Below are 15,316 nucleotides of genomic sequence, written 5' to 3'. Positions count from 1 at the left end.
AGTGTATTGACAATCCCAACATTGGCAGCATGACAACTGCATGGTGCAGTTTGTAATTAAAACCTTATATTTCCACCCCCTGTCACTCGCAAATGGCTTTTTCACATGCATCATCAAACACTGAACATTTTAGTTGAATATTGCTATATCAAGTTGCTTTTAAAAAAACGATTCGCAAAACAACATCTTCCTGAAAAGGCTACATGAGAAAATAAAATGTAGTAATAAGCTTCCCACAAAATGTATGAGTTTTAAAAATATTTGTGTAATTGCTCAAATGAATGCAGAATACTAAATGCCCCTTTGTAACTATTTAAATGCACCTAATTTTGCAGTCGAGTTGGAGATGGTGCAACTCCTGCCTTGGTAATTGTGCTGGCTTAACCCTCAATGCACAATCTTAGGGTTTGCTCCATGGTGCTGCAACTTATTCGGGGAGAATTGCACAGTGGATATCAGTCAGTGAATTCTTGAGACAGCAATATAAAATGTTACTGCTGCAATTTTGACCATTGCAATTATACTGTTTATGTGAAGTTCTGAATATTAGATGGGCTTCATGTACACATACAAAATCGACAGACATGAAAAGAACAGTCGGCCCATCTCACTCCACGACAGCCGGAACATCGTGACCAAACATTTCTTCTCTCCCCCACTTCTCCGCCATGTCATCTCCTAGGAGAGGCAAAACAAAAAGAGAAAAAAGCCCAGTTTTCTGCAATATACAGAAGTATTGTTAATCCCTCCAAAACGATCCTATATGGTAAGGTTATTTTTAGTGATCGTCTGCTTATAGCATATTTCTGAAAATGACATTAACAGCACAGTTTGTATTTTTCCCCCAAATCCCAGTGACACACAAAATGGTTTAAAAATCCTGATTCTGAGCATAGTCATTAAAGCCACATCCTAAGCAAGGCTTTGGAATAAAGGCACAACTGTGGGATAGAAAGCTCTGATGTCTGAGGGTATAGAGTGGCAGTATGTCAGTCTCCACGAATTTCACCACCACTGTGAGCTGATGCCTTCCTTTTAAGACTATAATGTAGCTGCTGAAATGTAATGTTCCAAGTATATCCATCGTTTTAGACTCAGCACACTTTAATAAAATATCACTGCACCGTCTTAAGGACTGTCTGCAGAACTGCTTAAGTCGTAAATTTGAACAAATCCTCCAGCGTTTTTGGGGTAGTCTGCAGCATATGAAAGATGATGTTATGTAAATCAGATATTTTAAAATCAATTTATATGTGGCCAGTTTAGGTCAGAAAGAGATACGACATCCTCAGCAAGGATTTTTTCCCCCACAAAGACTGTTGGTTAGGTCTGATCTGATCATACATTTTCCTCAATAACTCCTATCGGGAAACATACTGATGCCAACTCTATCACTCTTCCTGAATCTGCCAGCATTGTGACTCCCCATTGCAGCTCACTTTTTTTTAAACCCGAACAATGCTACCTGGCCTGTTGAGCACGAGATAACCAGCTACAACTGTAGCACTGTATTTTCTTTTATCTGCGTACTGCCTGAAAATTATCTTCTTTTACTCTATAATTACGCAGTTACAGACAGCGATAAAAAAAAACCTTAACACCGGACCCTCATGAGGTTTCGAAGCCTCATGACAATAAACCTCCCTAATGGACTTAAAATATGAACAGTTCCAGCAAGCAGAACAATTGGGTTGGGAATTGCAATGCACCCATTGGCACAGCACTGCATTCAGGGATTTTTTTTTTTCCCTGAGCTTATCTGTTGTCTTCGTCTTGTGGGAGACGAGATAACAGTAATTCTTCTGGGTACTTTTTGCTACGTGAGCTTTTCCCATGTCTTTCTGGGCTGTTCAGATAAAGGGTGAAGACCGACTAGTGTCATTTTCTTTGTCGAAAATCAATATTCAGCGAAGTTTATCTGACCTACATAGCAGGAAGCACTAATTTTGTCCACGTCAATTGCCTTGATGAATGTTCATAATGCCTAGGGTGTGAGTGCAAGATAAAAGAATTACTGCAAAAAAAAAGTGCCATGAACACAACAAAGCTTTAATGAAATGCACGTTTCTTGATTGTCAAAAGAAATAAATAAATCCCGGCTTGCAGCTGGAGCTCGCTAGAAATGTGCACATTGATTATATATTTTGTAAGGCAGGAAGTAAAACCTTCAGCAGGCCAGTGACTACCAATCAGTTACAGTCCGCAATCAGTGAAGAATGATCGACTGGTCAGCTAGATATTTAACAGTGGTTCCCCCTCATCACCGATTCCCCCACCCCAAGCACCAGGCTGTGAGATGTGTCATAGCTTTTGTGTTGTAGGTAGGGCTGGACAACACTTGTCTTCAGTAACACAGCTCAGATTCACAACTCTCAAATGCAGTGTAAAGGAAAGCAGATACAATTAAAGGAGCTCAACATATATTCTATATGGCATCCTGCGTATAGCATTTTTTTTTAAAGGCTACTTGTACACCTTAAGAACAAACCCTATAAATGAACCTGTAAAGATTACTGGATTGCATAACAATATGACAGGCTTTTACAGGACAAGTCTCGATATTATTTCGCTAAGAATTCCCTGGAAAACCTTACATTCTTTTACGGGTGGAATGTTTGCGATCATGTGGAAACCCCAAGGATCAACACCAGGTATCAATGGGACGAGACATTGCCCAAAAGCAAAGATCCCAAGCTGCACTAGATGCGAGCTGACGAAGCTGGGTGTTTACCCCTTTCAGTGACATCACCACAAAGGACTAAGAAAAAAATTGTGATGCTAATGGCTGCATCAAAGGAACAAAGCTGAGGGTCGGCTTACTAATTAGAGAAATTAGCCATTAATTTTTCTTTATTTCCATTCAGCTTAACCAGTTGGCACTTCATTTATTTAAATGTTGTTTTTTTCTCGTTAATTTCTTTCTCTTTTTCCCCCCCCCCCCTTTCAATTATTTATTCCCGGGCTTTTCTTCAGTATTAATTGCCAGTGATTCCTTACAAAACAAGATAAGTTTTCAGGTGCCTAAAATTAGAACTTGGCACAGAATTATTTAGCAACACAAGATCATGGATATATATTTTGATCAAAATTCATCTTACAAAGTACAAAGAACATGAATATAAGAGTCTGTTAATAGATATCTCTATCAGACCCAGTTAGTTACGGGAGATTATGTTAATGTATCCCTACCTGTGCTTCTGAAAGAAAGTACATGAAATGATGATTAATTGTTCAAAACTATTATTCTGTTCAGTCGGGTTGCATTTGAGGAGCAAGCAGCTGTATGAAAATATTGACTACTGTTTAGATGCTCATGCATTTATCCGTGTAGGTAATTGCTCAAATACAACTGCATTAACGAATACTAAATAGGCCCACTGAGGTGTCCTTCAGTGATTATTTCAGCCTAAATCTTCAGCTGTCATTCAGCTTTTGCACATCATATATTAAATCCCCGTGACCTATGACATTACCCATGAACCCCCCCCTTTTTTGTTCCTTCTCTAAATCTTTATCACGGAGGCTCTGACATCAACTTGCTCTGTTGCACAGGATTTAGGGAAGTGTGCGTTGGTCAATCCGTGCTGAATAAAATCTTTCCTCAGTGTGAGCCTGCGATAATCTTCAAGGCTCAGGCTCCCCTAAATGAGGTGCAAAAACCTCCAGTTGGATTATCTTCATTTCCATATGGAAGATGGTGTACAACAGTTCAAAATTAAATCACAGATTTGCAGACCGTTTTGCTTACATGGCTAATGCCCTTTAGAAAAGTTTCCACAGGGAAATAAAAAAAATCATGTTCAAACAGTTTTAAATAAAGCTTTACATTAAATCATTCAAGGAAGTAGTAACCTAAAAAAAGGTTGATTTAACAAAGAAAAAAAAAACATAATCTTAAAGAAATGAATCTATGTTGTGAAGAAAAGGAACAAAAATAAAAAAAATATGATGTAATCCTTTAAGACCATTAACCCTTGAAGAAAAATTGGTGCCAATAATGATGAGGCAAGGGTGACTTTCAAGATAAATCATTATTACCCCAGCTAGTGACGCTAAAAGTCTAATACATCTCCAAAATAATGACTCATGAAACATTCTGGTAAAATCCATTGAGGAATCCAGGAATATTCCACAGAGCAGTTTACTTTCTGCCTTTTGAAGTATGGAGTAAAAATTCAAACCAAAATCAAAAGTGGTATAAAATTACATTTCAAAAATCCACATATGTGAAATGTTGGATACATGCCGCTCATTTATAATATTAATCTTTAAAAGGACAGAAAGTCTTTATTTTTGGTATTATGTTAAAAAAAACATTGCAGTCGCAGGGGTAAAGCTCTGAATAAACAGCGTGTTTCTAGTCATGGCACCTACAGTAATTGCAATCTTTAAAACCATAAACAGGCTGCCAGACACCATGGTGTTGATGGATCACACAGGCTGATTTAGCAAGTTCCAGTTTATGTGGAAAGATTTCACGCAATTGATGCACTCCCAGAACTAAACTTTCCAAAAGGAATTCTGCAATGGAATTCTTATTTTTATCCATTAGTTCAGCGAGCTTAAAGGCCACCTACAATGTTTTTGCAAATCTTTAAAAAAAAAATCAGTTCAAAGATAAGTTTTACCTTTATTTCATCTCTTTAACAAAACGTTTTAGAATATGTGGGTCCATAAATGGAGATAGTCCAAAATATATAACATTAAGTAGGTAGAGCAAATTTTAGAAATGATATTAATTTCTTCACACAGAAACACTTCATATTACAGGAATAACATTGAACCTTGTGATGGTTTCTATGCACAAATACAGATGCAGACAAATTCATATCATTCAGCTTATGATACTGCAAAAACAACATAGTCGCATAGAAATAAAGGAGTCAAACTTAACTTTCCGATGATTGAATCAAACTTTTATTTTTTTAAGGAGCAAATTATCATACTTTATTGAAGAATGCCTGCACTTTCTCAACTGATCTTTCTACAAGCAAAGCTAGGCTTATGTTCTGCAGCCCGACCAAGAATGCAGGGCAATAATTCCTTGTAACCATAAAGGAACACACACATGCACTTTAGCAGCAGAATAATACATTGGGCCCAATTTTCCAGAGGGGTCGCAATGAGCTGCCACCTCAGCTTCAGCAGGAGTCTAGCAGAACTCTCCGGAAAAAATCAGAGGCCTTTTTGGGCCAGGTCCCCACCCATTCGAGAATTTTCCGATGAACTCATAACAGGCAGAGTCTCCGTCCACCCCTCACAAGGCCAATGACAATAGGGACAGGCCCGGGGTGGAGCCTGGAGCGATACACCCAACATGAGGAGTTCCCGCTTCCCTGACTCAGTCAGGACGTGGCACATCACAGGACACTGGTCCCCCCCAGTAAGATGAAGCAAGTGGGCCTCACCAGGTGAAGGTTCAGGCCAGGGGGACAGCCTGAACCCATGAAGAATGGAAAAGTAATTAAAAAAAAATGGGATTGGTTCCCTTACTATGGGGACCTCTGATAAACGCGCATTTTGTCAGTCACACTTTGGGCATTAAAATTTTCCACATGCAAATTTATATGCCACATTTGCACATGATTGGCTCAAAGAGTATATTCATAAACCAGTGAGAAATCACAACAGAATCATTAGCATACTTACCAAGTTACTATTCACATACCGTGCCAGCATTTATTATTTGTATGCCTCATCACTCCTGTCCAATAATGGATAAATACTGACAATACTAAAAGGTGGCAAGCCATTATTAGCAGCACTCAGTGTAACTGGAATGAGGGAGGTTTGAATTTAAATAAAAACAAGATTCAAACACAATTATTCAACAGAACCTTTGATTGATACTGGGAACCAAGATATTTGGTAGTATTAACGTGCGTAGCGTAAAATCGACTACACGATGTGTTTCCACCTTGGGGTACCTTGCCAAGGTCAAAGCGGACCTGCTGTTCTTGCAGGAATGCGGTCTGCTGCACTTCAGCAGTTACCGGCAGTGGTCACGATGGTGGGCCCATGGACCGTCCATATGGTCAGGGGGCAATGACAGCCGGGCTTCCGGCCTGGGCATTCTGCTGCGGGGAGGCCACTTCACCATCACCGAAGTTAAGGAGGTGGTGGGCGGCCGCCTCCTCGTAGCAGACGTAAGGTACAAAAACTCCCCTCTCAGATTAATTAAGGTTTACGCCCCAGCTGTGAAGAACGAGAGGCTGGCCCTCTTCCAGCAGCTCCCACTGCTACTGGCAATGTCCAGGCCGGTTATTCTGGGCGGTGACTTTAACTGCATCATCGATGCAGCTGGACGATCCAGCAGAGCCGACAGCAAACTGGATGCCACGTCCAAACTCCTGATGGATGCGGTAAAAGATGCCAAGCTGTGCGACGTCTTCAGCAACCCTGCAGATGGAACACCACGCAGATACACCTGGTCGAGACCAGACGGGTCCGTCCGTTCCAGAATTGACTTCCTGTTTGTGTCCCACACGCTCAAGGTCAGATCCACCGACGTCACACCGGTGTTCTTCTCTGACCACTGCCTCCTACTGGCTGACTGTCGCCCACAGGAAAACCAGAAAGTTGGCAGAGGGATATGGAAGCTGAACGTGAAACTGTTGACTCCGGAAAACGTTGAGGAACTCAAGAGGGATTACAAAGATTGGAGAACCGTAAAACCCCTCTGCGATTCCCCGATGCACTGGTGGGAAACAATCAAGATGAACATCAAGAGGTTCTTCATCCTCAAAGGTGTTCAGGAGGCGAGAGGGAGACAGAGGGAATTGTCCCAACTCCAGACGAATATGCAAAACCTGCTCCTGCTGCAGTCGATGGGGGTCGATGTCGCGGAGGAACTAGAAGAGGTGAAGGGCCAGCAAGCCTCGCTCTTTGCCTCAGAGTCCTCCAAAATCATCTTCCGCTCCAGAGTCCGCTCCGTCGAGCAGGATGAGACATGCTCGCGCTTCTTCTTCCAAAAGGTACACAGGGGGAGCTCTGTGATCACCAGCCTAAAGGAAGAAGATGGTTCTGTGACGTCTTCGCAGCCTGACATGCTGAGGATCAGCAAATCCTTCTATGCCAGGCTGTACGACGTCAAGCCCACAGACCGCGCGGCCTCCCAGTCTTTCCTGTCGTCTATTTCGGAGGTCTTAGACGACGGCAAGCGAGAGAGTCTGGACCACCCGCTAACTCTGGACGAGCTGACAAAGGCCGTCCGGTCCTTCGAGACGAATAAAACTCCCGGAAGCGACGGCTTACCGGTCAAGTTGTACTCGGCTCTGTGGGACTGGATAGGCCCAGACCTGCTGGAAGTGTACGGGGGTAAGCTTCTGGCTGGCAGCATGTCAGAATCGATGAGGAAAGGCATCATCACCCTCATCTACAAGCAGAAGGGGGAGAGGGAGAAAATCAAAAACTGGCGGCCCATTTCGCTGCTCAATGTGGACTACAAGATCCTGTCAAAGGTCATCGCCAACAGGGTCAAGTCTGCCATTGAGCTGGTGATTCACCCGGACCAGACCTGCGCTGTCCCCGGCAGGAAGATCTCTGATAGCCTCGCGCTACTCAGGGATGCGATCGCCTACGTGCGGGACAGGAGGGTGGACACCTGCTTAATCAGCTTAGACCAGGAGAAAGCCTTTGACAGGATATCGCACACGTACCTGATGGACGTGCTCTCCAAAATGTGGTTTGGGGAGGGTATCTGCAATTGGGTCAAACTGCTCTACACAGATATCAGTAGTGCAGTCCTAATCAACGGGTGGGAAACTCAAAGCTTTCCAATCAGATCTGGAGTCAGGCAAGGATGTCCTCTCTCGTCTGTCTTGTTTGTGTGTTGTATCGAGCCCTTTGCCGAGTCCATCAGGAAGGATGCGGGTATCAGAGGGGTGACGATCCCAGGCAGCGGAGGCGCTCAGGTCAAGACCTCCCTGTACATGGACGACGTCGCCGTCTTTTGCTCGGATCCGCAGTCGGTCTGGCCACGCTGCCGCGAAAAGCCTCCACCAGTTGGACCATGCCTGTCCACCTGTCCTTCGTGGAAAAGTTTTTCAAAAGAAACCCCTTTGACCACAAGGCCATCAAACAGTGGTCAGCACGTAAGGTCCTGGACGCCCTACGAAAGAACGAGACGGTGGACCCTGTCGGGTGGTTCCCTGAGCGGACTGTCGAACTTGTTTGACAGAACGTCTCATCGCCAGAGCTTACACACAAGCACCAAGACGTAGCTTGGTTGGCGGTGAGGAGGGCCTTACCTGTCAGAACATTCATGCACAGCCGACGCCTCAGCAGCACGGCACGGTGCCCCCGGGCCGGCTGCGGGGCGGACGAGACTGTCACCCATCTCCTTCAGGATTGCGCCTTTGCAATGCAGGTCTGGAAAGAGATGCAGTGGTTGCTGTCGAGGTTCATCCCAAGCAGCTCCGTAACACAGGACTCTGTGCTCTACGGGCTGTTCCCAGGGACACACACCGAGGCAGACATCACCTGCTGCAGGAGGGCCATCAACTCGGTCAAAGACGCTCTTTGGTCTTGCCGAAACTGGCTGGTTTTCCAGGAGATGACCATGTCCGCATGTTGCAGACTGGCGCAATCCAAGATCCAGGAATACGTGCTGAGGGACGCACTGAAAATTGGTGCAGTCGCCGCAAAGGCACGGTGGGGAAGGGCCACAGTTTAAAGCCCTTCTGCCACAGAAAACCCGGGGGCAGGAATCAGTGCAAAACCCCCTCGGGCTGTATTTGTAATTTACTCTTTGTGTACATAGAGCACCAAATCTGTAAACACCAATGTCGTGCCATGTACAATGCAAGGTGTGTTACGAAATGCATGTTTGAAAAGAAAAATGTAAATATACCGTCACCCATTCCGGGCACTGTATTGTAACACATGAAATGTAATTTGTGTGAATGTACCACAATGTATCCCGTTTATTGTACCAAATCGCACTTGAACTGAAAAACAAGAAATGTAACGAACGGAACTGCCGTCAGCACCCAGATGTATTGTATGGGATTGCTGACCGCAGCGAAATGTACTGAAATGCCATTGAATGTACTGTACAGATTTTTTTTATGAATAAAGTATATTTTGAAATAAAAAAAAAATTAAAAAAATTGGTATGGAAGAATGTTGCAAACTGGTGCCATCTTCTTGTTGGCTTTGTATTTCTTACTCCTCACTAAAAGAGCTGTGCCCTCATGAGATAGTCTGCTTATTTGGTATTCTAGGCAAGGAGTTACTGTGATCACTTTCTTTTCAGGAAATTTTTGAAAAAAGGGGCCGAAATTGGCTTTGGCCCCAGTTGGGGGCGGTAACCTTTCCGAGGCTGGACATGCTGCGCCCGCCATAGAAGCTCCGTCCCAGAAGTGAAATTAGGGTTACTGACCCTCACAGGAAGTGGAGTGCAATGTCGCACGCTCCACGGCCTCTCCGCATAGCGCTGATGTGTTTCAATGCCCCTTCCTTTCCGTTAAGCAGAGGGCTGCTGCAAACTCTGCAGGCCTTTTGATGAACCTCCACTGGGTCACCGGGGATGCAGGGTGCCGTGGCTGTAGCCCGGCACAGAAACGGAGTGCCGGGTTGCACAATCACAGCCCAGACTCCACGACATCAGTGGACATCGGCCTGACCAGTGAGTCGGACAAAAAAGAAAATGGCGGCGCATGGCGCTGCACATCTCCCCTTTGAAGTGGAGGGTAGCCAATGTAACCCCACCTTTTAAAAAAGGAGGGAGAGAGAAAACAGGGAATTATAGACCGATCAGCCTGACATCAGTAGTGGGTAGAATGACGGAATCAATTATTAAGGATATCATAGCAGCGCATTTGGAAAGAGGTGACATGATAGGTACATGGAGTATTGTGTACAGTTTTGGTCTCCTAACTTGAGGAAGGACATTCTTGCTATTGAGGGAGTGCAGCGAAGGTTCACCAGACTGATTCCCGGGATGGCGGGACTGACATATCAAGAAAGACTAGATCAACTGGGCTTGTATTCACTGGAGTTCAGAAAAATGAGAGGGGATCTCATAGAAACGTTTAAAATTCTGACAGGTTTAGACAGGTTAGATGCAGGAAGAATGTTCCCAATGTTGGGGAAGTCCAGAACCAGGGGTCACAGTCTAAGGATAAGGGGTAAGCCATTTAGGACCGAGATGAGGAGAAACTTCTTCACCCAGAGAGTGGTGAACCTGTGGAATTCTCTACCACAGAAAGTTGTTGAGGCCAATTCACTAAATATATTCAAAAAGGAGTTAGATGTAGTTCTTACGACTAGAGGAATCAAGGGGTATGGCGAGAAAGCAGGAAAGGGGTACTGAAGTTCCATGTTCAGCCATGAACTCATTGAATGGCGGTGCAGGCTCGAAGGGCCGAATGGCCTATTCGTGCACCTATTTTCTATGTTTCTATATTTAACATTCGCCCCACGAGCAGAGTGCAGCCCAGCTTGCAACCCACGGGGCTAGCGCTGACTTCTACATGGCAGCCTTACGGGGCACTGCCCAATTTCTGCCATGGGGTGAACAGGCATTGCTGTGCACGGCGATGACATCATGAAGAAAATATTATAAGGCAAAATTTTAATATTTAAAGCTGTGTATCAAATTAAAACTAAAGCTTTTGGTAAAAACAACGGGAGCAAAATTGTCCTGCGTCCCGATTGGGGGTGGTAACTGTAATAGAGCTCCATCTAGTGGACTACTGTGGTAATGCAACTCCTGATGTATAATAATAAAAGCATCATGTGACAAGGTCACATGACAAGTTCCTCTTGCGCCATCTTGTGTGTACTGTGTTTAATGATGTCGTAACGAATATATCACATTGGCGAATGAGGATGGGATAATCAGATACCCTAGTTAAAATTTGTGTTGGTGGATGATTCCTGCCAACCAACAGAGAGACTATGAGAGGTTCTTTGTTTTGCAGCACATCTAAAAATCCAAGTTTAATTACAAGCACACTTGGCTGAACTGAAGAGTCCAGATGGGCTTGCCTATGAGAATAATAGAGCGCTTGGGTGTGTTCCATCGTGACCAAGACACAGTTGAAGTGTATGCGGAGTGGCTAGAAATGTTGTTCACCACAAATAGTATCGTTGACGTCCCTGATGAAAACCGTAACCGGGTGGTTTTAGAAAACAAAATTCTTGACTGAAGCAGGCCCCGAGGTGTATGAAACCTTGAAAAATGTGCTTGTTCAAGTCAAGCCAAAGGACACGCCACTGAAGGAGAACAGCACTATAGTCCTCAGCTCCTGGAAATTGCTGAAAGTTATCATTTTGGAACACGAGATCAATTACATGACAAGAGTATCAGTGAGTGCATTGTAGCTTTAAAAAAGCTATCTATTCTATGTCATTTCGAAAACTTCCAGGACCGAGCATTGCGTGATCGCTTTGTTTGTGAGATGAAAAATGAACAAATCAGAAGGAAGTTGTTGACAACCCCTAACTTGACTTTTGATTTAACTTGTCAGACAGCTATGTCGATGGATATGGCCAACCAGTACTCCCGAGAATTTCACGCGATGTCCAGTCATCAGACAACCAAGGTGAATCACCTGCAGGTTAAAGGTAAAAGGCAGTTGATCCCCAAGGCCTCAGGAATTGGCCAAGGTAACACTGCATTGAAGTCGGTGTCTGGGCCAACACATTGCTCAAAGCTGTCCATATGTGACAGCAGAATGTTTCTACTGCAAGAAAACTGGGCATCTTGCAAAGGCATGCCGACAGAAGAGTAAACCAACTTTCAAGGCTATAAGTAGAAATCACCAGACGCTACATAGCATTGAAGAGAAGCAACAGGACGAGGAAGTTCTGGAGATACATGTCATCAGGAGCACGAGAGTATCTAACAACGATTCGCGATATATCATCATTCAAGTAGACGTTGCAGGAACCAGGATACCCATGGAAATCAGAACTGGTGCATCCGTGAGAGTAGTACCGGAATCACTATAGCTCGAAGAGTTAAGTGCTCCAATGGAGAAATCGAAGATTCTTCTGTGAGGCTTCTCAGGAGAGTAAATCCCTGTGGTAGGATGTATCACTGCACCGGTGAAATACAAAAGATCGGTTTCAGAGCGTGCCTCTCTTAGTAGTGGCAGGAGACAAGCCTGCCTTAATAGGTCAAAATTGGTTGGGATCACTGAAGCTGGATTGGAATGAGATTTTTCATGCTGAAACGAGATTTTCATCGAAGGATTTTTTCATCGAACAGTATCCAATGATGTTCCATTAAATAGGCAGTCCGATCCAAGGCTTCAAGGTGAGTGTCAGAGTGCAGAAGGACGCAAAACCAATTTACTGCGAGCCACGTTCCGTACCATACGGAATCTAGGAGAAAGTTGAGCAAGAACTCAAAAGACTAGAAACTGAGAAAATGATCTCTAGGGTAGATCTAATAATTGAGCTGCACCCATTGTTGTTGTATCTAAGTCAGATGGTACGGTAAGGTTGTACGGTGATGATAAAGTAACCGTAAACCAGGTTCAAGAGGGTAATCTACCCAATACATTGCCAAATATAGAAGATTTGTTCACAATGCTGACAGGTGGTCAGATTTTCTCAAAGTTAGATCTCACAAATGCCTACTTACAATTTGAACTAGATGAGGAGTCCAAGTCATGCTTGACTATAAATACTCATCTAGGCCTATATCAATTTAATAGGCTACCATTTGGAGTGTCTTCCACCCCTGCCATATTCCAAGGGGCGATGAACCAGATTCTGCAAGGCATTGAAGGGGTAGTATGTTATTTAGATGACATACTCATTTGAGCACCAATCAAGTAAATCCATAATAACATGTTGAATGAAGTGTTCAAATGGCTAGAGAAGCACAGAGTACAAGTGACTGCTCACAAGTGTGAGTTATTTCAAAACTCAGTGGAATACTTAGGGCACAAAGTAGACAAAGACAGTTTATATCCATCCAAGGGAAAGCTGGATGCAATCAGAAATGCACCCACTCCCAAGAATGTCACTGAACTTCGATCATTTTTGGGTCTTTTGAACTATTATGGGAAGTTCCTACCAAATTTGGCTACAGTATTACATCCATTGAATAAGCTGTTGAAAAAACAGGTCCATTGGAAGTGGTCAGATGAATATAAAAGCCATTGGTAGAGAGTACCATGTTAGTTCATTATGACGTATCTAAGGAGATCTAGCTGGCATGTGATGCCTCTCCATATGGATTTGGGGCAGTGATCTCTCATGTACTGCATAGTGGGGAGGAGAGACCAATTGCTTTTGTTTCATGTACTCTCAGTGCCAGTAAGCGTAATTATGCGCAAATCGAAAGAGAAGCTTTCGCAATGATTTTTGGGGTCAAGAAGTTCCATAAATACTTGTATGGTCGTAAGTTTACCGTCGTTGCTGACCATAAGCCCCTGACAGCAATCCTCCATCCAAAGTTCCCAGTTCCAACCTTAGCTGCAGCCTAAATGCAGAGATGGGCTTTGATTTTGTCAGCATATATATATTGAGTACAGACGATCAGTTGATCACAGTAATGCTGATGTTGTGTCCAGGTTGCCATTCCCATCACAAGTTACACACAATAGAGAATAAATGTTCTATTTCTCATACATTGATGAACTGCCAGTCACAGCTGAAGAGATTGGTAGAGCAACCAAACGTGACCCAGTTATGTCAAAGGTATATGATTACATAGCAAATGGCTGGCCAAACCAGGTATCAGGGAAGATATTCATCCATACTTCATTCATATGAATGAATTGTCAGTGGATAAAGATTGTATCATGTGAGGTGCAAGAGTAGTTATCACAAATAAGTTCAGGGTCCAAATTGTTGGGAGATCTTCATGACCAGCATCTGGGAATGAGCATGACCAAGAGTTTTGCATGCAGTTACTTATACCACCCTGCTTCAAGTGGTGCAGCAGAGCACACAGTACAAATTGTAAAACGTACCCTCATCAAGCAAATGTTGGATACAAAGCCAAAGAAACGGCAGTGGTCGTTGGACCACAAGCTGGCAAATTTTCTAATTACTTATTGTAATACTCCTCATATAACTACTGGTAGAACACCAACAGCGTTGTTTCTCAAAACGACAGCCACCAGGTTCTTGTTGTTAAAGCCAAACTTGGCACAATCAGTAGAAAATAAACAATTAAACAGAAAGAGAATCATGATAGAGGTAGAGTAAGAGAGAGAAGTGTGAATTTGAATCAGAAGGTGAGAGTGAAGAACCATCACCATAAATGATTAAAGTGGTTACCGGGAAGAATAGAGAAGATACATGGTCCTCGCACATATTTGGTCAAGATGTTTGATTATGGACAGGTTAGGTTTGTTCACATTGATCATATTTTATCTGCGGATGTGGAAGAAGCTAACAGTTGGAATGATTTGATTATTTCTGATGAGTCGGATAGTCTTGTTACAAGTAGAGTACCAGTAGCAAATCCTTTATCAGATGTACTAGAAACAAGTCCAAGAGAAAGTCAGAATTTAGGTCTGAGTCTGAGTCAGGTAGACAAACAGTTGTAGAGAGTCAAAATGTAAATCAAGGGTTGCCCTTGGAGACAAATTCTCCTCAGGCTCAGCCTAGAATGAGTCTAAGTTCAACACCAAATTTGAAAAGTTCTGTTCGAGAGCGAAGGTATCCTCTTCGAAACAGAAAACAAGTGGTTAAGTTTTATTTGTAAATATGGAAAAATAAGTCCATATCTTTTGTTGTGTATAATCATGCAAGTTATGTATGATGATTATTTTATTCTGATTACTTCTTCATTAAGGAGGGAGAAGTGTAATCAAGCTCCCTCTAATGGACTACTGCTCCACCTGGTGGACTCATGTGGTAATGCAACTCCTGATGTATAATAATAAAAGCATTATGTGACAAGATCACATGACAAGTTCCTGTAGAGCCATTTTGTGTGTAGTGTGCTTAATGATGTCGCAACGAATATATCATAGTAACCTCCCGCGACTGGGAACTATAGCGCCCAGCGCGAAAGTCCCGCCCTCGCCGCAGAATTGCACTTACTGCCCCTGAATGGAAGCGGAGCACAATCTCGTGCGCTCCACTTCCTTTGGGGGCAGTAACCCATGCGCTACTGGGTTGGGGAGTCAAGCACTGCGCGGATGCGTTTCAACACCCCTTCCTCTTCAATTAATGGGTAAGGCCGCTGCACACTCTGCACGGCCTCTGATGGCCTCCACCGGGCCACCAGGGCAGCGTGCGACCAGGCCAGCAGCCCGGCACCCAAGACGGAGTGCTGGGCTGCCCGATGGTGGCCCGGACCAAGCTAGGGCCACCATCGTCAAGCTGAGTTGAGAGTCGGCTG

This window comes from Pristiophorus japonicus, chromosome 8 (genome assembly GCF_044704955.1).
Source record: "Pristiophorus japonicus isolate sPriJap1 chromosome 8, sPriJap1.hap1, whole genome shotgun sequence".
NCBI lineage: Eukaryota > Metazoa > Chordata > Chondrichthyes > Pristiophoridae > Pristiophorus > Pristiophorus japonicus.
Note: the sequence above shows the minus strand (reverse complement) of the source record.